Here is a 25,486-nt window from a genome sequence, read left to right as displayed (position 1 = left end):
CAAGGGCCGGAGGGGAAGGATGGGGGCATCCCTCCTGGTACGCCTGCCAGGTTGCAGCATCCTTTCCTCTGGGGGCACAGTCTCCCCTCAGCCAGTGGGTCTCAGGCTGGGGCAGTGGCTCAGGAAGGAGACAGGGTGGGGGCAGTTTGCCTGGGCAGGTGCTCTCAGGCGCTCATGGCTTTCTTGTGGTTGTGTGGACGGAAGGATACTGCACGGAGGAGTCCCTTTATATTTCTGCTGAGTGTCCTCACCTCTGAGCTCCTCCCTTAGTGCTCAGGGCTAGGCTCCTGGGTACCACCTGACCTCGCTGCTCACGGAGATGGTCCCACATCCCCGCGGCTGACAGGGAGCCTGGTTCTGTGAGGGTATCTGTGACCCTGTAGAGCCGGGTATCACATAGCTCCTCAGCTGTGCTGGTTCTCTTGGACCAGGTCTATTATTATTATTATTATTGTGTTTTAGGGCTGCGTTTTAGGGTTAGGGTTAGGGTTAGGGTTAGGGTTAGGGTTAGGGTTAGCATGTGGAAGTTCCCAGGCTAGGGGTCGAATCAGAGCTGCAGCTGCTGGCCTATGCCACAGTCACAGCAATGCCAGATCTGTGCCATATCTGTGACCTATACCACAGCTCACGGCAACTCCAAATCCTTAACCCGTTGAGCAAGGCCAGGGATTGAACCCACATCCTCGTGGTTACTATTCAGGTTCACTATTGCTGAGCCGCAGTGGGAACTCCCTGTTATTACTTTTTAATTGTAAATGAAATGTCCTCCAGTTCACCCCTCCATGCAGCCTAGACATCTTGGCAGGGGGGTGGGGGTGGGGTTCTTGCCTGCATAGCAGCCCACGCCTCTGAGTCTCCCCATCTTTTGTGCCACCATCTACCCTGACGGTTCAGGTGACTGTCTGTCACCAGGAGCTGAGAGGAAGCAGTCCCCCAGGAAGCCCTGCCTGAGCAGCCTGCTTGGTCCTCTGCCATGGAAAGATTCCCATCTGGGGACACCTGTGTCCCCCCATCTCCATCCAGGACCCCCAGGTCCCACACGTGTTCTCCCCGTTCCTGTCAGTCCCGTGGCTGTTCCTCTGGTTCTGGGGTGAACGTTCACACCGACCCTGTCATGGAGGGACGAGCTGGGCCCTGGTCATCTCATCCATCGGTCACCAGATGCAGCCTGACCCCACCGCCACCCCCAGGAAGAGCAGCGCTGGAAGCGGGTCCAGGCTGGGTCACCAAAAACTCCCCACAGTCTTGGGAATGAGAGCTTCTGTCCCAGGGGAGGGAAGCTGGACCACGGTTCACCACGCCCCCGGCTCTTGTTTATATAGATGATTTGGCGAATGCAGACAAGAAAATTCTTTCATCCATCATGTCAACAACCAGAGAGAAGCATATTTTATTTCTGTTCAGTTTGTCTGTCATGTCTTAGACATGTGCAAACATTTGATATAAATGAACGCCTTCCACACACACCTGGCTTGTCCGTCAAGCTAGTCGTTTGCCCCTTTGTTCCCACAGCAACCCTATCCTTATCATGGGGACCTATTTTCTAGTGTGTCTTAGATCCTGGCTGGGCCACTGGGTGGCACGGTGGAAGATGAGGGGCGGGTGGCATGAGACCAAATATTCTCTCCACCCCATTGCTCAAGGGGGGCTCCAGCACTCACCAGACGGACGACCCCAGCCCCTGGTCTCTGAGAGCAGGATCCTACTCCTCCTCCAGCCATGCAGCAGTAGCCTCTGCCTGCCTTGCTACTCTTTGGATTGCCCCACCACTCCCACCAGATGGAACTGCCAAAAACCAGTTTCTTGTATTAAATATCCTCTGTCCATAATTCAAAAAGATACACGCACCCCTGTGTTCATTGCAGCACTCTTTACAGCAGCCACGACGTGGAGGCGAGCTGGAGGATAAATGGATAAGGAAGATGTGGTACATACATACAGTGGAATATTACTTGGCCACAAAAAAGGATGAAATGATGCCATTTGCAGCAATGTGGATGGACCTAGAGATTCTCATACTGAGGGAAGTATGACAGAGAGAGTTAAATATCCTACAAGACCACTACTGTGTAGAATTTAATACATGATATGAAGAACTTTTTCACAAAACAGAAACAGACTCACAGATCTTGAAACCGAACTTGTGGTTACCAAAGGGGAAACATTGAGGAAAGGGGTAAGTTGTGAGGCTGGGATTGGCATCTACACACTACTCTATGTAAAATAGGTAAGTAGCAAGGACCTCCTGGATAGCGCAGGAAATCTCAGTACTCCGTGGTAGCCTCTGTGACAAAAGAACCTGAAAAATTATGGGTAGATGTATAACTGACTCACGTTGCCACATCCCTGAAGCCAAGACAACATTTTAAGCCAACTACACTCCAAGAAAAAAATTAAAAATCCTCTGTCTAAAATATTTAGAATGGCTTTAATTAATCCCCAATTTTTGGATACTGAGGCTGTTTCTTGTTTGTTACTAGAGCCCTGAGGCATGACCATCCTTGCTACTAAATCTTTGTGCATATCCATGATTATTTTATAACGTTAAATTCCCAAAGGCAGAGGAATTGCTGGCTCAGAAGATTGAAGTCTCTGGTTCAGTTACAGCTAACCTTCCTTCCAGAAGGTGTCGCTAGTTGCTAATCTTTTCTTGGTCACTAACTGTAACTCAAACCCCTGTCCGGGCCCTCTGAGCCCTGGTTCTCCGGTTTGCAGCATGGGGCTGCAGGCAGTGTACCACGATGCAAGTGGTGACCATAGCATTGTGCTGTGCAAAACCTGTGCAACTGTCCCCAGCAGTCCTGCTGACCTGAACATATGGAAGAGAATGGGAACAGGCTTTGCCTAGTGTGAAAGAGCAGCTGAAAGTTAAAAGTGCTGAAAGGATGGGAATGGCGATACCCTGTTGCCTCTCACTGCCTAGGTGTGTACCCTTCTTCCTCTGTCTTCTCTGATATCTGGCACCAGTTCCTCCTCCTCCAGGAAGCCTTCCTTGACTTCATCTGGGAATAAATAATGTGTTTGTACCATTCTCCTGTTCCACACGCATGTGCCTTTCTGTTTCTGTCTTCAGGTGAACTTTCTCACTCGGGGCACATCTATTTCCGCTGCTCTCCTGGCCCCTCTACACCTCCCACAGTGCTTGTAATATGCTGTAATGACCGGCTCAGGTGAATAACCCGTTCCTTTTGTTGGAATTATGGGCTCATCCCCCCCCGCCCCGAGTCAATAAGCTCCTCTTCCCCAAGGCCCAACACCTTGTTCATCAGACCAGGATGCTGATCACACCTCAGCTCCTAGGTATTTCCCCTAGTGCACTAGTCGCAAGCACGGCTGGTGAGTGTTAGGCTTGTATGCCCAGGACTCCACGCTTATGTTTTATTTATTTATCTCCTACACCAAGTGTACGTGCCATTTCATGTTCAGTATGAGGGGTAGAGTCGCCAGATCTAGCAATAAAAATACAGGACACCCGGAGCTCCCACTGTGCCACAACGGGATCAGCAGTGTCTCTGCAGCACCAGGATGCAGGTTTGATCCCCCGCCTGGCACGGTGGCTTAAAGATCTGATGTTGCCGCAGCTGTAGCTTTGATCACAACTGCAGCTCGGATCCGCTCCCTGACCCAGGAGCTCCATAGGCCACGGGGCAGCCAAAATAGAAAACAAAACAAAACAAACACATACAAACAGGATACCTAATTAAATGTGAGCTCCAGGTAAATAAAAAATAAGTTTTTAGTGTAAGTATGGCCCATATCATACTTTTGGTATGTCTGTGCTAAAAAAGTAGGCATCGTTTATCCGGAATTCAAACTTAACTGAGCAGCATCCTACAGTGTGACAACCCTACAGAGACATTGTACTGTTTTCCCGTGGTATTGATGAGGCCGGGGAGCCATGTGCTGTGCACATTTGCTTTATATGAGTTAATAAGGCACAGTTGTTTTCTTAAGGGAATTTATTTATTTCTTTGCCTCCCCTCCTCCACGCTTTGTCTCTCAGCTCCATTTGTCTCTGTGTTTTCTTTAATCCCTTCACTGTCTCTGAGGATTCTAAGGAAGTCTCACAGTATCTTAAACCTTTACACACTGAATCTAGAATAAACCTAGAAAAATGCACAGATGTTCCACCCACTGTTATAAGTGGGACATTGAAATCTCCAGCTATGGAGTTCCCCTAGTGGCTCAGTGGTTAACGAACCCGACTAGTAACCATGAGGTTTCGGGTTCGACCCCTGGCCTTTCTCAGTGGATTAAGGATTCGGGGTTGCCGTGAGCTGTGGTGTAGGTCGCAGACGAGGCTCGGATTTGGCATGGCTGTGGCTCTGGTGTAGGCCAGTGGCTACAGCTCCGATTCGACCCCTAGCCTGTGGCTCTGGGTGCGGCCCTAAAAAAAAAAAGCTCCAACTGTTACTGTTAAATTGTCTATTTCTCTTTTCAATTGTGTCAGTTTTCACTTTATGTATTTTTCAGCCTTTTTGTTGGGTGCATGGACATTTACAATGGTTATAATTTCCTGATGAACAGGCTCTTATGTCCTTCCTTAATTCTTCTAAATTTCTTTGTTGAAGTCCTTTAGTTTGGTGTTAATACGGTACCTCCGCCCCTTTCATGGATGCTGTTGGCATGCCTTTTTCTATCCTTTAATTTTCCACACTTGTACATCTCCTTTCAATCTAAAATGTGTCTTCTGTGTTAAGTATGTCATTGAGCCTTGTTTTTTAAGAATCCAGTTTGGCAGTCTCTGTCTTTGGATTGGATTGCTTAATCCATTCGCATTCTGGTCTGCTTCCCCTGGCGTGATACGCCTGCTGCAGGAGTGTGCTGGGTTGCGGGGGTTCCCTGGTTTTCTGGGCTCATACTCCTGGTGTGAACCCTCTGCCTGCGAATGAGCTGGTGTGACGTCAGTTGAGTCCTCAGTCCTGTCCGCCTCTTGTACTTGGGGTAGATAGTCTGCCCTCCAGGGTAGGGCTGGGGGCTGGAGAATGGGGCCTCCTCCTTTTAGTCCTGCCTGCCTTCAATTCTGAAGGTGTGAGAAGCCCTGGTCACCTCCCCTTTTCACAGTGAATCTGTAGCTCCACTGGGAGTGAGGTGAGGAGAGAGCTCCTGTCTTCTTAGCTGCACCTGCCCATGGCTGGGGGTGGGAGAGCAGCTCAGATTCTAGACTCTGACTGTTCTTTCTGAGATTTAGTAGATTTTCTCGAATGGGTATTTCTCCATTTGCTGAATGCCCTTAGGACAATTTCCTGAGGCTATAGAGAATTGTTTTAAAACATAATTTTCACTAGTTAAGTAGTTGTGTTTCTGGGAAGAGTGGGGTCGCTGGGCTCCCTAAGCTGCCATTCCAGAATTCTGCCTCTCAAGGTGACTCTGAACTACATGGAATAAAACTCTGCTTTTTTTTTTTTTTTTCCCATTGACTACACTGGTCTGTGGGCTGCAAATCACCATTGTCGCTTGGTGGAAAGGTTGAGCCCAAGTATCTTTATTTGTAATTTGTGATGCTCCCCTGATGTTACTCATTAAATATTTGCAATGCCACATTTTTGATCCAGAGGAGGAAACTCACTATTAGAGCTGCAGTTTTTGCTCCATGAATATTTAGCCCAACAACTTGTGAATTGTTATTACCAAATGCCTTTAGACCAGTGGTCTTGTTCTCGATTTAAATCCTCGGCTTGGTCTTAGAGATGCACTTGCTATTTTGCATTTGTTCCCTAGGGAGACACTTCGTCCAGCCAGGGTTTTTATGGGATTTTATTCCGAGATGACAACCTTCTGCAGGTCCTGAGAGAGTTTGGTCATGTGTGTATTCCGTTAAACTCTTCAAGATTTTGGTGTTTGATGGAGCATGTCTCCAGTCTCCCTTACTCTCGCTCTTGGTAGTAGACCAGTACGCCAAGGAAACCAACGCAAGGAGCCAAGTTTACGCTGTGCTGCGTTCTCTGATCTTTGGTGAAACTTCGTGGAGTGGAGGTGTCGTTTCTTCCCTTTGCCTTCAAGGATGCCTTGCAGGGACTTGTTAGTGTCCTTCTGCCCGAGTCCAGCTCCAGCAGCCAGGGTGTTTCCCAAAGAGGAGGGGCGGCAGGTGCAGGAATAATGGAGACGCACACTCTCGAGTCGTGCTCACACAGTCTCAACTCTTTTGGTGGATAGCAGTGACTTAAATAGGTGAACAGACTCTAACTTGCAGAAGCAATAAGAGTTAAAGATGAAGAAGCACATTATCCAGGCAGGGTACTCTCTAAACCCATTAAAAGATAACCAGGTGGGACCGATCGATCACACTGGCCACGAATGTCAGGTGTAAGACTTCTCGTGGCCTTTGTGATGACCACAACTGCATTGTTTTTAGGGCAGGTGCTTGGTTAGTAACTCAACAACCACAACCTGTTTTACTAACTTATATTTAACAATCAGCAACAGGCCTTTACGCCTATTTTCTTTTTATAGATGAATAAATCAGCCAAAGAAAAACAATTTATCGAACTAATTAACAACTCTAAAGCTTCAAACTATAGCTATAAAACTTAACAATTTCTTCTAAAACTACAAGTAGTAAATACTATTGTTATCTATGATTCTCTTAGAAGGAAAAGGAATCTTTCTAAAACTCACGTAATTTAGGTGTAGATAACGAAGAGTTAATTTCTCAAATATTTAGCAAGCGAGAATGACTCCCAAGATTTAGATAACAATAGGTTTTTTCTTTAAGGCAGGGAAGGAGGAATTAAGGCACGGTAAGCAGAGCATAGAGTCATTGTTAAAAACAGGAAGGACAGAGATTTAGAAACATGTTTTCTCAGGCATTATAGCCTCATGCTTTCTGTGTGCTGGTGGACGTGCTGCTTTGCAGCCTTTCTTCAGAATCCCCTGGACTTTTCATCAGGCAGATTCTCTTCTTGAAAATTCTCTTCGTGAAACTCGGCTCCCAGTATCCTTCATATGTCTCATGAGCTACACGGTACATGTCTATTTCCCATCCAGTACTTGAATCATTGACATCTGTGGACGATCCATTTAAGCCACATCCACCAGGGAAGTGGCCCATTAGAACTGGTTCTTGTGGATCCCAGCTTTTAACCAGATATAGTTTAATTTAACGCTTTTGCTCATGGAAACTGATTAGTCACTCCTCACTTTCTTTTTTTTTCCTGGCCTCACCCGAGGCATAAAGAAGTTCTCCAGATCGAATCTGAGCCACAGCTGCAGCAATGCCAGATGTTTAACCTACTGTGCCACCCCAGAGATTGGACCCATGCCTCTGCAGAGGCCTGAGCCACTGCAGAGATGATGCTGGATCCTTACCCGCTGTGCCACGGCCAGAACCCCAGCCCTCCCTTCCCTCTGTCACCCCAAAGCTTATTGCAGACTTACTGTGGGTGACACTCCAAGTATCTCGGGGACACAAAGAAATATTAGCGTGACGGTCTTGCAAGGACCCCTAATTCTCCCCATCAGATGGAGCTCCATGTGTTACGTTATGAAGCACACGAAGGTTTGTTTTTGTCTTTTCGAGTCTCCTTTTGAAATTCTCCGCTGTATTCCTTCCTTCTCTCAATAGCGACTGCCCTTTTATCTCGCCCTTCCTTTCATGCTTCCAAACAACACCCCCACTGCATGGATCTAGGGCAAGGCTTCTGTCTTCCGAGGGAATCTGTGGGGCCAACACTTCTGGTTTATCGACTGTGCCCTGTGCAAGGGCCTCTGGCCGAGGGGGTGGTGTCGGGGGCAGAATTCAGACCTTACTGATACCCCAAGTGCTGAGTCCCTGTGGACTCATCTAGAAAATGGAATCCTGTCTGTAACTTCTCTGCCCTAATCCTAAATGGACCATCTTTGTCTAATTCTTATGAGGGTATGGTGTGCCAGCTGACATCCTGAAGATATCTGAGTTTTAGGGAAAGGACCAGTCTTTTATTACGGATTTTCAAAAATTCAAGGAGAAGAGAGGCTCTTTTAAGGGGTTGGGGGAGCCGCTTTGCGATGACGAAGTCCTAAGATGAAGCTTGAATTTGCCCCACTTCAGGGTAGAGTGGACCTCGGGCCCGCTCCTCCTGTAGCCTATGTGTTCATGAGAAAATGAAACTGGCTCCTTCGCATGTGGGTTGAGAAGTTAAGACTGAAGACCCCTGATGAGCGCTTTGCGTGAAGGTTTGAGCTGTGGGTGTTGCCGGAAGAGAGAGGAAGACACTGCAACTCACACGGCGGCTTAACGTCAGTAACCTGGGGGGCCTGGGCTCGGGGCCCTGGGAAGAATGAACCCACGAGGATCACTCAGGTCAAACCTGGGGCCCTGGAGTCCAGCATCTGGATGAAAAATGTGCCGGCCGCAGCCTCCAGCTGAGACCTGAAGGAGGAGAACAGCGCTCGCAACCACCTGACAGCCTCGCAAGGGCAGCCTGTGCCTCTCAGGTTCAGGGTAAACGCAGAAGGAGAGAAAACTATTAATGAAGCCGGAAAGCACATGGGCCTTTTATGGAAACGCTGGATGGTGTCTGCCTGTTAACTTAGGGAGAGAGAGAAAGAGGCCCGGGACTCTTAGCAGAGACGAGAGCCAAGCTGGTCGGCAGAAGTGAGGAAAGACAAGGCACCGGGGACGTCCCTGGCTGCGTGGACGGAGCCCTTGGCGCTCTCCTTAGCTCTGGCCACAAGGAAGGGGACCCTGCCCCAGCACGCACGTAGGCAGCCCTTCCTTTTTGGTTTAGGGTTTCTTGGGAACCCATGGCCAGGGTGCCCCTGGGTCCCAGGTCTAAGATCTTCCTGCTTTTGCCTGTCCCCGGATGGCAGAAGGGGAGAGCGAGCGGGAGAGTGAGTGAGTTCTCGTCGTGATTCTGCTGGAGTTTCTGGAGAGGATTTGTACACAATCAGAAGCAACGTTTGGAGGGAGCCAATGCATTTTATAACCTTGTAATATTTAGGAGGATTTTTTTTTGGTCTCTTATTTCTGTGACTTTTGAAACAAAAGATGTTTATTTGGCCCTCATTTTGTGGGAGAGAACAGATCACATATGCAAATTGAACCTCACATGATGAAGTCTTGGTGATTAGCATTTTAAAATGTAATTTATTAATGGCTAGGTCTTGCAAAGAGACGTGGTTGCATTGCAAAAAGGGCAGCTCATGAAACCACTAATGATGAAATTAGTATGCATGGAGCTGGACCACTGTTTTTCCTTTAGTGATGTGCTCTCCTGTTTATTACAGTAAATAATATAGTTAACAATGGCTCTAAGAATTTTGTTTTGTAAAATTTTTCTGCAAACCAGATAACAGCTTCATTTTTGAGCCCCCCCCGCCCCTTTTTTTTGCTTTTTAGGGCCGCACTTGTGGCGTATGGAGTTTCCTAGGCTAGGGGTTGAATCAGAGCTACAGCTGCCGGCCTAGACCACAGCCATAGCAATGCCAGATCTGAGCTGCATCTGCAATCTACATTCCAGCTCATGGCAACACCAATCCTCAACCCACTGAGTGAGGCCAGGGGTCAAACCTGCAACCTCGTGGTTCCTAGTCGGATTCGTTTCCGAGGTGCCATGATAGGAACTCCTTGAGTCACTTTTTACTGTTACAGGAGGGAGTGGAAGTTGACATTGCTGTGAGCTACAGTCATGCACTGATACGTGTTGAATTCCACTCAACCCAGTAGCACAGTGGCAGACCCGCTGTGTATAGTAGGGCGTTCATGTCGAGACTCTGATTGGCAAAACCGTCTCCGTACTTTTCACATAAGGGGTGATTTGTTGGGTGGATGCACGTTAGGGTGGGTCTTGGGGTTGATCGGCGGGTGGTTTTACCAATTGCCATTCCCCCTCTCCCCACCCCCGTGATAGAGGAAGGCTTCATGGAAGAAGCTTCATGAGATACGGAGCATGGACGTCTGCCAGGCTTAGTCCTACAGATACGATGTGTCTGTTTAATGGGCGTTCCCAAGCTTGTCTTTGCAGCAGATGCATCTGAAGAACTTACTAAAACGCAGATGCTGGAAGTTGCCTTTGTGGCTCAGTGGTAACAAGCCCAACTAGTGTCCATGAAGATGCGGGTTTGATCTCTGACCTCGCTCAGGGGGTTAAGGATCCTGTGCTGCCGTGAGCTGTGGTGTAGGTCGCAGATGAGGCTCGGATCTGGTGTTGCTGTGGCTGTGGTGTAGGCTGGCGGCTACAGCTCCGATTCGACCGCTAGCCTGGGAACCTACATATGCCGCAGGAGTGGCCCTAAAATGACAAAAAACATAAACCTCAGAAAACGCAGATGCCTGTCTCTCCCTCTCCTGTTGTGTGTCTGTGGCGGGTTCGGGTATCTGTATTTTTTAAATAAGCTCCTCGGAAAATCCTGATAAATACTGTATGTTTACCAATAAACCTTCAGTGTTCTAGTACAGTAATTTTAAAAAGCCACATCCTGAATTCTTTTTACCATGAAAACTTGTAAGTCTTTACAAGGTCTCCTTACTGGACTCTTTTCTGTTCATTGCAAGTTACCCTGGACAGTAAAGCGTGGTGTAACACACCAGGGAGTCAAATGCAGATGATTAATTCTGCTCAGTAACTCAATTTATCAATTTCATAATAGACTTCAAGTATTTAAATATTGTAATAAGTGATCTTTGAATACTAAATGTATTTAATATTTTAACAGCCTTTATTTTATCACCTGAAACTGAGGTATGCTCCAGGATTGTTCAGTAACTATTATTTATAGGATTCTTGTTGAATCAATACAGTGCCCCTCATGCCAGCTCACACCTGTGCTGAAGGTTTTCGGGCCCCAGGAAAAATGGCCTGAAAGAATGAACTTACTCGAGAAAATGTAATTAAGATGAGAGTTTTAAATTCATTGATTTTGGAAACTTGGCTTTCCTTAGCGTAAAAATCAGTTTTAAGTGTTTTTGAAAAAGGATTATGAGGGATTTGCATTTGTTTAATGTGAACTAAAATTCTGCAAGTTGCCTGAAATGTCACCATTACAGATTTAATCCTTTAATTTAAATTATAGTCTCTGGTGTGTCTGTCACAGTGAAAGTGCTAGTTGGTGTCAGTCTAATGATATTTTGGAGGTATTGCCACTGAGTGAACAGGCCTCTGTGGTTGAAACAGAAGATTTGCAGTTATTAACTTTGTGTCCTGGGCCAAGACATCTGACTCCCTGAGCTCTGCATGGAGCTGACACCTACGTAGGATGTAACAGTATCTAATCATCCCTCTTCTCAAGTGTAGCCCTTTTTCTCTCTGCAAAACGCAAATTCATTGTCAGACATCCAAAGTGGAATCTACTCGAGAGCGTGGACACCCGGTTTTTCTCGAGAGCGGCCCTCGATGGGGAAGGAGACAGGACTGGTCCCTTGGGCGTCAGCGCTGCTGCCCTTGGAAGGCGCTCTTTCCGTCCCCCTCCTGTATTCCCACCTTCTCTGCTTTCTCATCTCGCCTTTTCTTTTTTTTTTTTTTTTGTTTTTTGTTTGTTGTCTTTTTGCCATTTCTTAGGCCACTCCCGTGGCATATGGAGGTTCTGAGGCTAGGGGTCGAATCGGAGCTGTAGCCACCGGCCTACGCCAGAGCCACAGCAACGCGGGATCCGAGCCGCATCTGCAACCTACACCACAGCTCACGGCAACGCCGGATCATTAACCCACTGAGCAAGGGCAGGGACCGAACCCGCAACCTCATGGTTCCTAGTCGGATTTGCTAACCACTGCGCCACGACAGGAACTCCTCATCTCGCCTTTTCTCTGGTCCTTCCTTGGGAGCCCAGGGCTGGACCAGAGACCACCTCGGTCCTGTTCTAGCCCCCCCCCCCATCCCTCCTGGAGAAGTGGAGACAGGATTTTTCTTCTCCCACCAAGCTGGCTGCTGTCTTTGTAGGTTATGGTGCCCTTCTCACCCAAACCCACGTCCCAGGGGCTCTGAGCTGTCTCCCTACTGAGTTTATCATTCTTACACACAGCAGTTAATATTTAGGGTGAACATGCCTCATGCTGGAGGAGAAAGGACACAGGGGCAGAAATGACAGTGGCGGGAGTGGGAGTGGGAGTGGGAGAAGTCTGGCCTCATTAAACGTCTGCATTCGGAGAAAGGAGTTTGAATTGGATGGAAAATGGGGCCAAGAGTGCTCCGAGCTGAAAGGAGGTGCTTCTCGCTGGCAAGAAGTTTGCCAGGGCGCGCTTCCAAGGTCATGGTCGGTGGAGGGAGGAGAGGAGGGGCGGCTGAGGTGATGCTGGCATCGAGGTCTCGACAGCGGCCCCAGCAGGCGGCCCCTGGGTGCTGGGAGGCTGGTCCCATGGTGCCTGGGCCTTTTGCTCTCACGCTGGTTGTTCATTGGGTGTGGCTGCCCTGCCCCAGGGTGGACCTGGTGAAGGAGGTTTCTTCATCCAAGGGCGCTTTGCAGAGAGGGTGGCGGCTGAGGGATGCCAGCCCCCTGGGGGTGGGGGGCAAATCCTTCATCCCCGAAGAAAGAGCCGGGTGGCGCCCATTACGGGCCATCACTCCTGTGTCTTAAGGGATCTGTTATCCGTGGCAAGATGGTTATTTGAAAATGGTTAGGTGCCTTGGACACAAGACGGTCCTTCGGGCTGTAAGGTAGGAAGCTATGTGAAGGCTGTGGGTTGACCGCACAAGGCTCTTGGGGAGAGTGAGTGGCATAAACACAAATCACCATTCCGCCTAACGGCACCTGCTCCCGTACAGTTTGCACTCGACTGGCACCGCAGCAGTGCTTAAACGTGCCACTTTGCTTTGCGTCTGGAAACCCCTGCTGGTGGCGGGCCGTGTTTCATTCCCATTCTGCTGGTCATCAGCAGTTTTGTGATACAACTAGAGGCATGTCATTCCCAGAACAAATGAGCCATTTTGAATATTGGGAGATGCGTAATTCAGTGTGGCACGAGACTGTAGAGCAGTTGAGTTTAGAGGGACGGATGTGCCCGAGTGTGGCCCGAACACCCTGAGGGATGAGGAGCCCCGCAGCCCCCCTCCTCCCTGATTGACTGTGGAGTGAAGTGGCGTCTGAGAAGGACAACGGCGCAAAGCCACGCGCCCGCGGCTCTGTGGCCGCCCGTGCCTGTGGAGAGCCGGGATTGCATGTCCCCTTGGACCTGGGGACAGTACAGTTGGACGAAGCGAGAGCTGTAAGTAGAAGCTCTGTTAAGACCAAAGAACATCGCGGTAGCGAGACTGCTGTTTTCCTGTGACGGAGGTTCAGCCGAAAGTGAATGGTTTTCCTCTTCTTTCAAGAAAACACACGTGGCTTTGAATCTTGGATTTCTCTCTCTCTCCGCTGAACTCATCAAACGGCTTTACATGATCCTTCAGGCTGAGTGTGATTACGGAGGGGAGACGGCAGCAGGGGTCGGTCAGCTATAGGGAGTGTGCAAACGTGGGGAGGGGGCGAGAGAACCCAACCACCTTGCTGAGCAAAGAGAAAGCCATTGGCTGAGCTGTGACAGGCTGGACCCAGGTCGCAGGACGACCAGACTCGGCAGCGCCCCCGTCACTGGCCCTCTCCGGCACTGCCCTCCCCACCACCCATGTTGTGTCTTAGGGGGCTGGTGAGAGGTTCACGTGGCTGCTGTATCCCTCACGGGGTGGGGGGCTGACGGCCTGCAGGGAGCCTCCGATCCCGTTTCCCAGCGTCCGCTCCTCTGTCCCTGATTCTTACCCACCACCTGTTTCACGTTCCCTCAGTGAGTTAATCTGTCAAGGAGCCCAGCTGATACCTTCTTTAAACACGTGTCTCTGTGAGATCTGCAGCGAGAGGATGCCTTCTACGGTGGCTTTTTTTTTTTTATTTATTTTCCCACTGGACAGCAAGGGGGTCAGGTTATCCTTACATGTATACATTGCAATTACAGTTTTTCCCCCACCCTTTCTTCTGTTGCAACATGAGTATCTAGACATAGTTCTCCTACGGTGGCTTCTAACAGCTCCTGACAGCCCGAGAGCGCTCTCTCCGTGATGCTGACCTTCCTTAGTATTATTTTTTTTTTCTTCGCTTTTTAGGGCCGCACCGTTTCCAGACCGGGGTCGATCTGAGCTGTGGCTGCCGGCCTACGCCACAGCCACAGCAACACTCGATCTGAGGCATGTCTACGACCTACACCACAGCTCACGGCAACGCCGGATCCTTAACCCACGGAGCGATGCCAGAGATCAAACCCGCAACCTCATGGTTACTACTCAGATTCTTTATTGCGGCGCCACAGGGGGAACTCCAATACTGACCTTCCTTTAAAGCCCACCTCCGCTCAGTATTCTACAGTCGTGGTTTCGTTTTGCATGAGCCCTGGGCACACGTTAGAAGGGTCCTGAGGGCGAACCTGACGATCTGACACCTGCAGGCTCGGCGTCTGTTCCACGAGGTGGAGGAAGGGTCCCTTCTTCAGAGGGAAGCCGACCAGCTAGTGCCTACACATCCCTGTGGCCTCATTTCAAAACACTTTGTTGGTTTACACTTTATAAATAGTCACTGACCAATCCCCAGCCATGAATTCCTTTTCTTTGTAAAATGCTGTTCCCCAAGGGACACCAGCTGCCAGTGTTGCTGAAATAAAAAGAAAGTGAAACAGTCTAAAAAGGAAAAAAATGGTGCTTAGAAAATGTAACCCAAACTTCAAGTATAGAATGCCAAATTGAATAATGACATAAAGTTGTGGTGTGATGACAGCTGCCACACATCGTGTCTGTTAACAAGAAAAACCCGGAGTTCCCGTCGTGGTGCAGTGGTTAACGAATCCGACTAGGAACCATGAAGTTGCAGGTTCGATCCCTGGCCTTGCTTAGTGGGTTAAGGATCCGGCATTGCCGTGAGCTGTGGTGTAGGTCGCAGACGTGGCTCGGATCCCATGTTGCTGTGGCTCTGGCGTAGGCCGGTGGCTACAGCTCCTATTGGATCCCTAGCCTGGGAACCTCCATATGCCACGGGAGTGGCTCAAGAAAAAGGCAAAAAGACAAAAAAAAAAAAAAAGAAAAGAAAAACCTGTGTGAGAAACGCGGTGGGTATTCCAGGCAGTGCGCTGGTTCAAGCGAAAAGGAGACTTGGATGAAATAGAATCCCAAGCGTTGGTGCAAATGATCCCGTGATGTCACCAGTGGTGCAGTTTCTAGGGTCCTATTAACCAGCTGCTTATCGCAGGTCAGCAAGGATGGGAACACTGGCTGTCCCTGAAAGTGCACTTCCTCCAGGGCCCAGGGGTTGCTGGAGGAGTGGGCGTGGGGGTCACGTGTTGAGTAAAAGACCAAACCTTATATTTAAAAAAGCCTGACAGGAGTTCCCACTGTGGCAAAGCAGGATGGATGGTGTTTCTGCAGCACCAGGACACAAGTGCAGTGGGTTATGGATCTGGTGTTGCCGCAGCCTCGGTGTAGACCACAACTACAGCTCGGATCTGATCCCTGGCCTGGGAACTCCATATGCTGCGGGGCAGTCAAAAAAGAAAAATAAAAAAATAAAACCCTACACAGAAAACAAACACATGGTTATCAAAGGAAAAAAGTGTGTGGGGGGGAATAAATTAGGAGTTTGGAATTAACAGACACTACTGTATATAAAATAGATAAACAGCAAGGACCTGCTGTGTAGCCCAGGGAACTATATTCCATGACTTGTAATAACCTATGATGGAAAAGAATCTGAAAAACTCTCTCTATATAAACCGAATCACTTTGCTGTACACCTGAAACATTGTAAATCAACTAAATACTCCAATAGTTATTTATTTATTTATTTATGCCTTTTTTAGGGCTGCCCCTGCAGCATATGGAGGTTCCCAGGCTAGGGGTCGAATTGGAGCACCAGCTGCCTGCCGACACCACAGCCACAGCAACGTGGGATCTGAGCCGTGTCTGCGACCTACACCACAGCTCAAGACAACACTGGATCCTTAACCCACTGAGGGAGGCCGAGGATATAATCTGCATCCTCATGGATCCTAGTTGGGTTCATTAGTTGCTGAGCCACGCAGGGAACTCCCTCTTCTTCTTCTTTTTTTTTTTTTTCTTAAAACTCCTTGGCAAGGAGAGTTCTGAGTGGCCAGAACTGGGAGCTCGTCCAGGTCTGGGCAACAAGGCGGCTCCATGACGGAGGACCTACTCTCTTTATGAAGTCCAAAATATTCAGAGGAAAGAGCAGAACGTTTCCGATGAGTTTAAGTTTGTTTGTCAGGGTGCTTTTTATGAGTCTGGGCACTGCTGAGTTGTGTTTCATGATCAGTAGAGTTAATAGTCGTGAGAGATTTGTCGGTGTTTGTGTACATCTGTGAACACAGAGTGGGAGGTGGGGTGGAAAAGCGGGAGCGAGCAAGAAGCAGCAAAGTCATCACAACCTACTCGGGAGACTGGCCTCCCGATGATGAATGGCAGGAATCGCACCAAGCTTTCGCCCGATAGCTGCGCAGCTGGGCGCAGTACCGAAAACAACTGTTTTCAGATGTTCACGCTGCAGCAGGGCCTGTGATCCCAGAGAGAAGGAAAAACCAGGGCAAGCTCTGTAGCCACCGTGATTTCCGGAGGCAGCTTCTGAGCGGACGTAGGGCAGAGAGCCCAGGGGAGCACAGGAGTCTTACCACCAAGGAGACTGAGGGCTGGGGTGGGGGGCTGCTGGGGTCGGTGCATTTTGCCAAGCAGAGTAGAAAGAGAGCTCCAGAAATGTGCAGAGAGGCCCCCGCCTCTGAATACCAAGCCGCCTTTTCACTGGATGAGGCGACACGTGGCCAAGCACACGAACAACTCTTGGGGAGCTTCAAGCCGCATGACTTCCCCTCTCTCGCTGCACAGGAGGACCTTGCCGTCTGACCGGGCATAATGGGAAGGCCATGCCCAACGCCTCGGGTCCTCTGCTGACTCCCCAGGAAGGCCAGGATTTGGGAGAAAGTCTCACTGAGCCGTCGAGGAAAGCCCGCTGCTGATCAGAAACCCTCGGCCCGGGCCCCGCTGAGATTTCGGGCTGGGAATCCTCCGCTGGGAGGGCCCTGTCCTGTGGATGATGCGATGTGCTTCCCGGGCTCTGCCCACTAAATGCCAGTAGCAGCCCCCAGGTGTGGCAGCCAACGCATTGTCCCCAGCTGAGTCCCACTGCTAGAGGCCCTGCATGACAAAATTTTAAAATAAGCCTAATGTAAATCAACTATCATAAATTTTTTTCAAGCCCCAAAGGGACGAGGGCGATTGGCAAGTCAGCCTGGGGAAACAAACCTCGATGTTCTCGAAAGAAAGCAGACAAAATCCATGCAGTAAAAAAGGCTGAATTTCTAATGTTCGCTGGACAAACTGATCTCAGGGAGATAGACAGCAGTGGGTGATGGCTGGAAGCGAGATTTTAATTTTCTGCTCAGGAATTGAACCTCGGCAGCCTGGATAAAAACCAGGAATCCCAGCCGCTAGACTAGTTAGAGGCTAAAAGCAGAATTTCCCTGATTCTTGCCACTGTTGAAAGCAAGAATATTTCAAGGAGGCAAAGACTGTAAAAATGGGTGTAAAGTTGATTGTTAGAGACACAGTACAGCATGTGGGAGAGCCCACAAAGAGCCTATTTATCTAAGGCAGAAGCAAAGCAGTAACACCCTGCCCCCGTCCCCAAGGAGCGAGGGTGTGGGTGCCCCCTGAATGAGGAGTGCTCCAGAGAGGTGATTTAAATCCTTTCCATGGGGCACTTCTTCCGGGTCCTTGTCTTCCTTTGGCCAGTTATCTTGTTTTATCTTTCACCTGTGATGCTGCCCTGATCTGCGTGTACATCTTTCTGCCAAGACGGATTCCAGAGCAGAGCATGGTGGGAAGGTTATCTAGACTTATTACGGCCTGGCACCCCCTCCCTTTCTAACCCAGAGGGGTCTCTCTGCACATGTGGAGTTGGGGTCTCCCTGGCCCCAAGGATGGGAAGTACGTGACCTCTCGGTCTTTGGCCCAAGCCGGGCTCAGCCCCTCTTCTGATCCGTCATGACCGCTGTTTACATGTGCACAGAAGCCAAGGACCAATGACTGGCCTTGTTATTTCTAACTTGAAGTACTGACGGGTGGCTGGTTGTAAATGTTTATTCCGGAGCCCAGCTGTCTCCCGCACCAGGAAGTGTGAACAAGAGGCCAGTTGTCGATGTCTGTCCCGGAGCCCATCCAGCTCCTACCTCAAGTCCGTGGTGAACACAGCTGCACGATCCCCTGGTAGGAACAAAGGCCTTGCCTCCCCCGCTGCTGCCCTTGCTCAGCAGAGAGACCCTGGTGCTCCGCCCCCTTCAGGACCTGCCCCAGGTGGGGAGTCCTTCTGCCCCAGGCCACAGCCCTTTTCTGGGTGATTGATATGAGGGTATAAACACCTGGCCCCTCGAGTCAAGTTGGGAAATCTCTGAAGAAGTTGAAAAATGACTAATAAAGGTGATGACATGGATTTAGGCATGCTAAAAACTCAGCCAATCAATAAAATCTAACAGAAGCAGTGAAAAAAAGGGAAATAAGAGATAAAGCTAATAAAAAACACATCACAGGGTGATTGACTTAGACCAACCATATCAATCATTATCTTCAATAGAAATATACTCAGTGCTCCGTTAAAGGACAGATTATTCCCTAAGAAAAGCAGCAAGATGATATAAATGCCATTGACAAAAAATGCATTTTAAACAGGAACACAAGGTGGCTTTAAATGTAGGACAAAAAGGCGCCTCATACAAAGGTTCGTCACAGAAAGCAAGCTGATGTTGTGGACTGAATACTCCTCTCAAGTCCACATGCTGAAGTTCCAACCCCAGCCTGACTGCGTTTGGAGATGAGGCCTTGAAGGCGGTAATTAAGTTACATGACGTCTGAGGGGTGGGGCCCGGGTCCCGAAGGATTAGTGTCCTTGGGAGAAGAGGAAGAGACACCAGGGCTCCCTCCCCCACTCTAACCCGCACCCAGAGGGAGAGCCGTGTGAGGACACAGCGGGGTGACAGCCGCCTGCAGCCGAGGAGGGAGTGCTCCCCAGAATCCGACCTGTGGTCGTGGTCTTCCAGCCCCCAGAACGCTGAGCAAAATACCCGAGTCTGGGGCATTTTGTTACGGCGGCCCAGGCAGGCTGATGACGCTTCTGTGGCGATGTTAATATCTGCCAAATTAGACAACGGGAGAAATAGAGCATGTCGTCAAGGGTCAGGACATTCCATCGTGAAAAAGGAATCGATGCTTCAGGAGGAGAAGCCTAGGCGTGGCAGTTCTCACCCAGATCCCCAGCCCGTTGCCCAGCTGAGGGCAGTGTGGTCAGCCTGTCTGGGAAGGTTCGCACCACCTTTCCCGGGGCAGCCCACATACCGAGTGAGGCAGCAGGGACTTGCACACTTGGACCCCACGCGGGATCCTGTGATGGGCCATACTCACCCCGGAACTCCCTGCTAATGGTCAAGCACCTACTCTCTGCTGTACCCGGGGACCACTTTCTAATCAAGATGCTCCGTGTAGCCCAAGGCAGCGTTATCCTCTCGAATGGTGGGGGTCTGCCAGAGACGCACCTACTCTTGGAATCCCAGCACCTGCATCTGCAGGGCATGTGGCTCACCTGGGTGGGCAACTGGATCTGCTACAGAAATCTCTTCTGCCCCAGGGCACGCCTGAAACAGGATTTCGGAAATAGCCTGTGTAAGACTCCAGAATATTCTTCCACCCTGCCATCAGTTGGATGGAAAGGCTGCAGAAAAGGCTGCTGTGCCTTTTTTTTTTTTTCTCTCCAGTGGCAGGTGATACAAGTTGCGACAACCTGTCCTGTAAGGTAGATGGGGCATTTTGACCTGCCCTGGACCACTGGATGTAAAACTTCACTATTGTGGCAAATGGGTGAGACCCTGAATCCCCATAGACTTTTCCCTAACAGCTGGCAAGAAGAGAACTCCCTGGCACCTCTAGACATAACACTGATGGTTTATGTTTTATGATTCTGGACAGGGGTTTAGAAACACCTCTGGAATTAATAGGTTAGAATTCTAGATCTTTTTCTTGTATTCAAGCTGCCATTGTGTTTCCTTTTCATTTGAACCGTTGTCCTGGAAACCTTTGAAGCCAACTTGGAGCTGGTTTGGATGTGGGTCTCTCGAGAGCATCCGAATTTGCTCCTTCGATCTCTGCAAAGGAGGGTGGCCGTGGGAAATAGGAAGGAAGCTGACTTGTGTTCCACCTGTGGCCTCTTTTCTCTGCAGTGAGTCTGTAATGGTAGATGTGTTTAAAAATCCATGGAAGCAGTGGCGCGTCTATAGATGGAAGATTGTTTTGAATGCATGTCAGCATCATACACAGTTTTGCATTTCAAATGAAATGTCTACTAAAACACGCATGCCAGGACACAGTGGAAAAAACACAGGCCGATTTGAACAAAATAGGACAGTGCCGCTTGGATTTAAAATAGTGGCATAGATAAAAATGTATTATTCATATTGATGCTTTCCATTGCCTTGAGATGGAAAATGATTACTGCCAGCTCTGAGTAAATACGTGAGTTGGTGCCTTAGCAACTGTGATGTGTTCATCCAGCTTGATGGGGAAGGTGGAAATCCCTTGTCACCCTCCAGTTGTCCCTTCTCTTCTTCAGGGTCTAACTGTCCTTTCACCTGCTCTTCTTTGTACATCTATTCGGGTCTGGGGGTGGTTACTGTCTTTCTTCAGAAGGTTCTTCTTTGTCTGTATCTTCCAGAGACTCTTGTGGCATCAGGACAGTGGTCTGGTCTGGGATGAGGGATGGGCATGAGTTTGGGCTGCTTGTGCTCAAAGTCAAATTGTGCAAAGGTCAAGTTCAAAGAACTTTTGCTCAGGCAAGATGATGAAACGAGGCCTTGTGGACCCCGGAACTCGTGGAGGTCAGATAGCAAACGCTGGACAGGAAACTGAGCAATAAAATGTCCAGAATCTATGCTAACCAGTTAGCAGAAGAAGAGGCCAGAATTAAAGCAGGAAACATAACTGTGCTTGTCTGGGGAGTGAGGGCATTCCTGTGGAGGAGAGGGGGAGGAGTTTGTTTCTTTGTTTTTTCATTTTTTAAAATTTTATGGAAGTGGAGATGATTTTCAGTGTTGTGATCATTTTTGCTGTACAACAAAGTGATTCCGTTACACGTATACACATATTCATCCTTTTTCAGACTCTTTTCCCACCCAGCTTATTTCAGAATACTGGGTAGAGTTCCCTGTGCTGTAAGGTCCCCATCGACCACCTATTCCATATACAATGGTGTGCAGATGCCAGTCCCAGACCCCCAACCTCTCCCTTCCCCAACCTGTGCCCTCTGGTAACCCTACGTTTTTTCCAAAGTCAGTGAGTTTGTTAGTGGTTTGTAAATAAGTTCACTTATATATTTTTTTTAGATCTCACATAAAAGTTATATCATATGTTGTTTGTCTTTCTCTGACTTGGTTCACTTAGGATGAGAATCTCTAGGTCCATCCATGTTGTTGCAGATGGCCTTATTTCCTTCTTTTTTATGGCAGAGTAGTATTCCATTGTGTATGTGTACTCCATCCATCTTCTTGGTCCAGTCCTCTGTCGATGGACATTTAGGCGGCTTCCATGTCTCGGCTACTGAAAAGAGTGCTGCTATGAACATTGCTGTACGTATATCTTTTTGAATTACGGTTTTTCTCCAGGTAGACGTCTAGGAGTGGGGTTGCAAGATCATATGGTAGTTCTATTTTTAGTTTTTTGAGAAACCTCCGCACGGCTTACCAGTTTACAGTCCCATCACCAGTGTAGGAGGGGTCCTTTGTCCCACATGCTCTTCGGGATTTCTTGTTTGGAGACTTTTTGGCATTGGCCATGCTGACCAGTGCGTGGTGGTAGCGCACTGTGAGGTCATCATACCTGAGGGCAATTGGTCCTTGTTGCTCCATTGACCGCAGACAGAGTTGCGCCCAGGGAATTGAATTGTACTTACACTGCGCTGTGTAATTTGTGGTTTAAAACCAAGCCTTTGTTAGTAAATACGAGTCTCAGACCCCAGCGTTTTTAAATGTCTGAGTGTAATCTGTATTCACGCTCTCATCCCGCCAGTCACAGTAATTGCAGGTTTCCCCTTCTCACTTTTCCCAGGACGATGTCCCGTTTCTGAGGGCGAGCACTGATTAGAGCTGGGGTTCTGTGTCCTCAGTCCAGAAGGACAGTGACGGGACCTTCTTCCCTGCCACCCTTCCTGCCCCCCAGAGCCAGACTCTCCCGCCGCCTCCGGCCTCTCCAGACCAGGCCTGGGGTAGGCTGTCCTCGTGACACACCAGCAGCTCTTAGAAGGTCTCCGTTATCTTTCTCACTGCGATGGAGTGTGTCTTCTCCCAGTGTCCCCCCCCCAGCCCTTCAGTGGTCACGCCGAGGAAGGGGCGGGTCCTCTGGTGGGAAAATGCATCTCAGTGGCTGGACCTGATCATGCGGAGCCACTCTTCTCTCCAGGAAGAGGCTTGAGACTCGGAGGATCTCTTAGTCCCCATAAGAGTTTGTACGTCTCATTCTTCTCTCAGGTGCCCTTCTGCTCCCCAGAGAATTGAATCTCCAAGAACTACAGCAGGCTGCCTTCCTTCTCGTCTCTTCCTTTGTGGGCAGGATGACCAATCTTACTGAATGTTGTTGTATTTTTTCACTCGCAGCTTCCTCCCAGCCCACGATTCTGCCAGCCAGCCATGGTGTGTGAGTCTGATCATCCCATGGTGTGTGAAGCCACTGGTTGCAGGGGACGCGGGTTAATCTGTAGGGCTTTGTATCCATTCATGACTCTGTGAGTCTTCCTGGAGGTTCTAGATACGCTTTCACACAGTCTGGGCTCAGATTTTCATTTGCAAATCAGATGCCTACAAAATGTAACCTATTTTCCAAAATTTAGTATCTGATTTGAGGCGCCATTCCGTCGGGGTGATAGAAATTTCACATCCATTTGGGGGCTCTTCCTTCCCGACTTTCCCAGGGCAGCATCTAAGGTCTGTGGGCTCGTGACGACGAGACATGGGGAGAAGGACGCCCCAGGAGTGAGTCTCAGAGTCATTCGCAGCAGGCCGGGAGGTCCGTAGACCTCTCTGGTCTTTGGTCCAGTCTGTGTCTGCACCTGCGGGCTGTTTCCATTCCATGTAACTTGTGAGAGTCTAAGGACGTTTTCACTTACACGTGAATGGTCATGGCTTTAATGTTCTGAGCACATGGATTACAAAGACAGAGGAAAGTTAAAGAGATTGCTGGAGTTCCCTGGTGGCTCCGTGGTTAAGGATCTGGTGTTGTCAGTGCTGTGGTGCTGGTTCCATCCCTGGCCCGGGCATTTCTCCATGCCATGGACATGGCCAAAAAAATAAAAGGTTGAGGATTGTAGGTATAAATAGTTTATTTTCAGGAAAGGGCCTTCAAAGGAAATTCTCACTCTTTCACTACTCTCCCACTGCTCCTAGAAGAAAGTACAGCCTCCAAACCCTGAACAACCGGGTCAAATCTTCCTAAACGCGGGTGAGACAGAATATTAACTCAGGCAGTCCGCGTAGGAGCGTGGGCTCCGATGGATTCTCTGGTGTGGATATTGATTAACTTTTGTGGCTTGAGGGCTCCAGGGAGTGACACCCCCACAGGCCTTGTTTTATTCTAGGAAATGTGCATGCCCCACAGGCTTTGTTTCCAATCGGAAATGCGAGGCTCTAGCCCACTTCTCAACGATGGAAAGGAGTGAGGGAAGTGGTGACTTCATCTAAGGAAAGAAAAGACAAAGACACCTTAAAACTTGGGGGCCATTTCCCCCCCAAAGCCCTGCTGGACAAGGACTGAGATAGGTAACAGCAGGGCCCATGGCAGAAAACCACATCTTTCGGGACCCCCGTTGGTGCCCTCCCCACCTTTAAGGGATAAAAATCCCTTTAGAGAAGGGGGGTCTTCTCCCCGCTCCCAGCAGCCCTGGGAGCTATTTGCTTTCCTTTTCGTAAAGACTTTGCTTGCTTGCTACCTGCGCTGTGGAAAGGAATCTGACTAGGAACCATGAGGTTGCAGGTTCGATCGCTGGCCTCGCTCAGTGGGTTAAAGATCCGGCATTGCTGTGGCTGTGGTGTAGGTCGCAGACGGGGCTCATATCTGGCATTGCCATGGCTGTGGTGTCGGCCAGTAGCTGCAGCTCCGATTGGATAGAGAAGGGGGTCTTCTCCCCGCTCCCGGCAGCCCTGGGAGCTATTTGCTTTCCTTTAATAAAGACTTTGTTTGCTTGCTGCCTGTGCTTTCTTGGAAGTCATTCTTCAACTGCCGTGAACAAGAACTGGGATTCCGCTGGAGGTGGGGAGTCATAAGAGGCAGGAAGCCCACGAGACAGGGATTTTTATTCCTGCTTTCGTATCCCCAGCCGCTGGTCTGAGTGCGGTTTCTACGGAAAATGTAATGAAGAGATGGGTCCTCTTTCTGCCTCTTTCATTCCTGGTCTTAGCACCCGCGGCACATGGAGGTTCCCAGGCTAGGGGTCCAGTCGGAGCTACAGCCAACGGCCTACGCCACCGCCACAGCAACTCGGGATCCGAGCCGAGTCTGCAACCTATACCACAGCTCACGGCAACGCCAGATCTTTTACCCACGGAGCAAGGCCAGGGATTGAACCTGCAACCTCATGGGTCCTAGTCCGATTCGTTTCTGCTGCGCCATGACGGGAACTCCATGATTTTAAAACATAACTTATTTTTTCCTGTCAGTTAAGGGAACTTGGTTGATGTGGTGGTTCGAGGTGCTGCGGTGTCTTCTCCACAGTAGATGAGCTGTGCTCCGGGACACTCCTAAGAGATTCAACAGTGTAGTCTGCTTGGTTTCTTTTTTATTTTACTTTTTCTGTTGTGCCAAGGACACGCCACGTGAGGTCTACCCTCTTAGCAGATTTTACGCGTGCAGCGTGATGCTCGTACCCACAGGCAGCGCGTCTCTAGAGCTCAGCCCTCTTGCAGGAGGGACGCGGTGCCCGCTTCTCCCTCTCCCGGCGGCCACCTTTTCCTCTGGTTTCTGCATTTGCCTGTTAGATACGTCCCAGACGTGGAATCATGTGGTGTCTGTCCTGTGGTGATAAAGGGATCGGAGCATCCAATAAGGTAGTCATCCACCTTTAAAAAGAGGGGCATCTCAGTGTTTTTTTAACCTGTGATCTGAAGCCCTAGGAAAGTCTCGGAGCCACCTTGGGGGGTGGGCGTGGGGAGGGCACATGGGGGTGGTTTGAGGAGCCCAAGGGCTGGTACCCTCCCCCCATCCCTGCCCACCCCCATTCCTTATGTCGTTGGGCTGCCAAGTGAGAAAGCCCCCGGGACCAGGTGATCTGGATCTGGTGATGGTCGTTATTTTAAGTGTTTCGCTCTATTGGTGAAATACGTGTCAGAGAGTCGTTTTTCTTGGTCATTGAGGAAAAATGGCTCTCATTTCTAACATTCTCTGATGGTCTAAGATGGGACAGGGAGTTCCTGCTGTGGCTCAGTGGGTTAAGAACATGACACAGTGTCCGTGAGGATGCAGATTCGATTCTTGGCCGTGCTCAGTAGGTTAGGGATCTGGCATTGCCGCACACCGCGGTGTCAGTC

At 49.5% G+C, this 25,486-nt stretch overlaps 1 long non-coding RNA gene across 2 annotated transcripts in view; it reads left to right on the top strand.

Annotated features, from left to right (window-relative positions):
• The window catches only part of LOC102158878, a 124,304-nt gene that overhangs the window by 22,832 nt on the left and 75,986 nt on the right, over positions 1-25,486 (top strand). The gene's annotated exons all lie outside the window — the stretch shown is intronic.

The sequence above is a fragment of the Sus scrofa genome, chromosome 18 (genome assembly GCF_000003025.6).
Source record: "Sus scrofa isolate TJ Tabasco breed Duroc chromosome 18, Sscrofa11.1, whole genome shotgun sequence".
NCBI classification, from domain to species: domain Eukaryota; kingdom Metazoa; phylum Chordata; class Mammalia; order Artiodactyla; family Suidae; genus Sus; species Sus scrofa.
The sequence above is the reverse complement of the archived record's forward strand: the minus strand, read 5'-3'. Positions and strand labels throughout refer to the sequence as shown.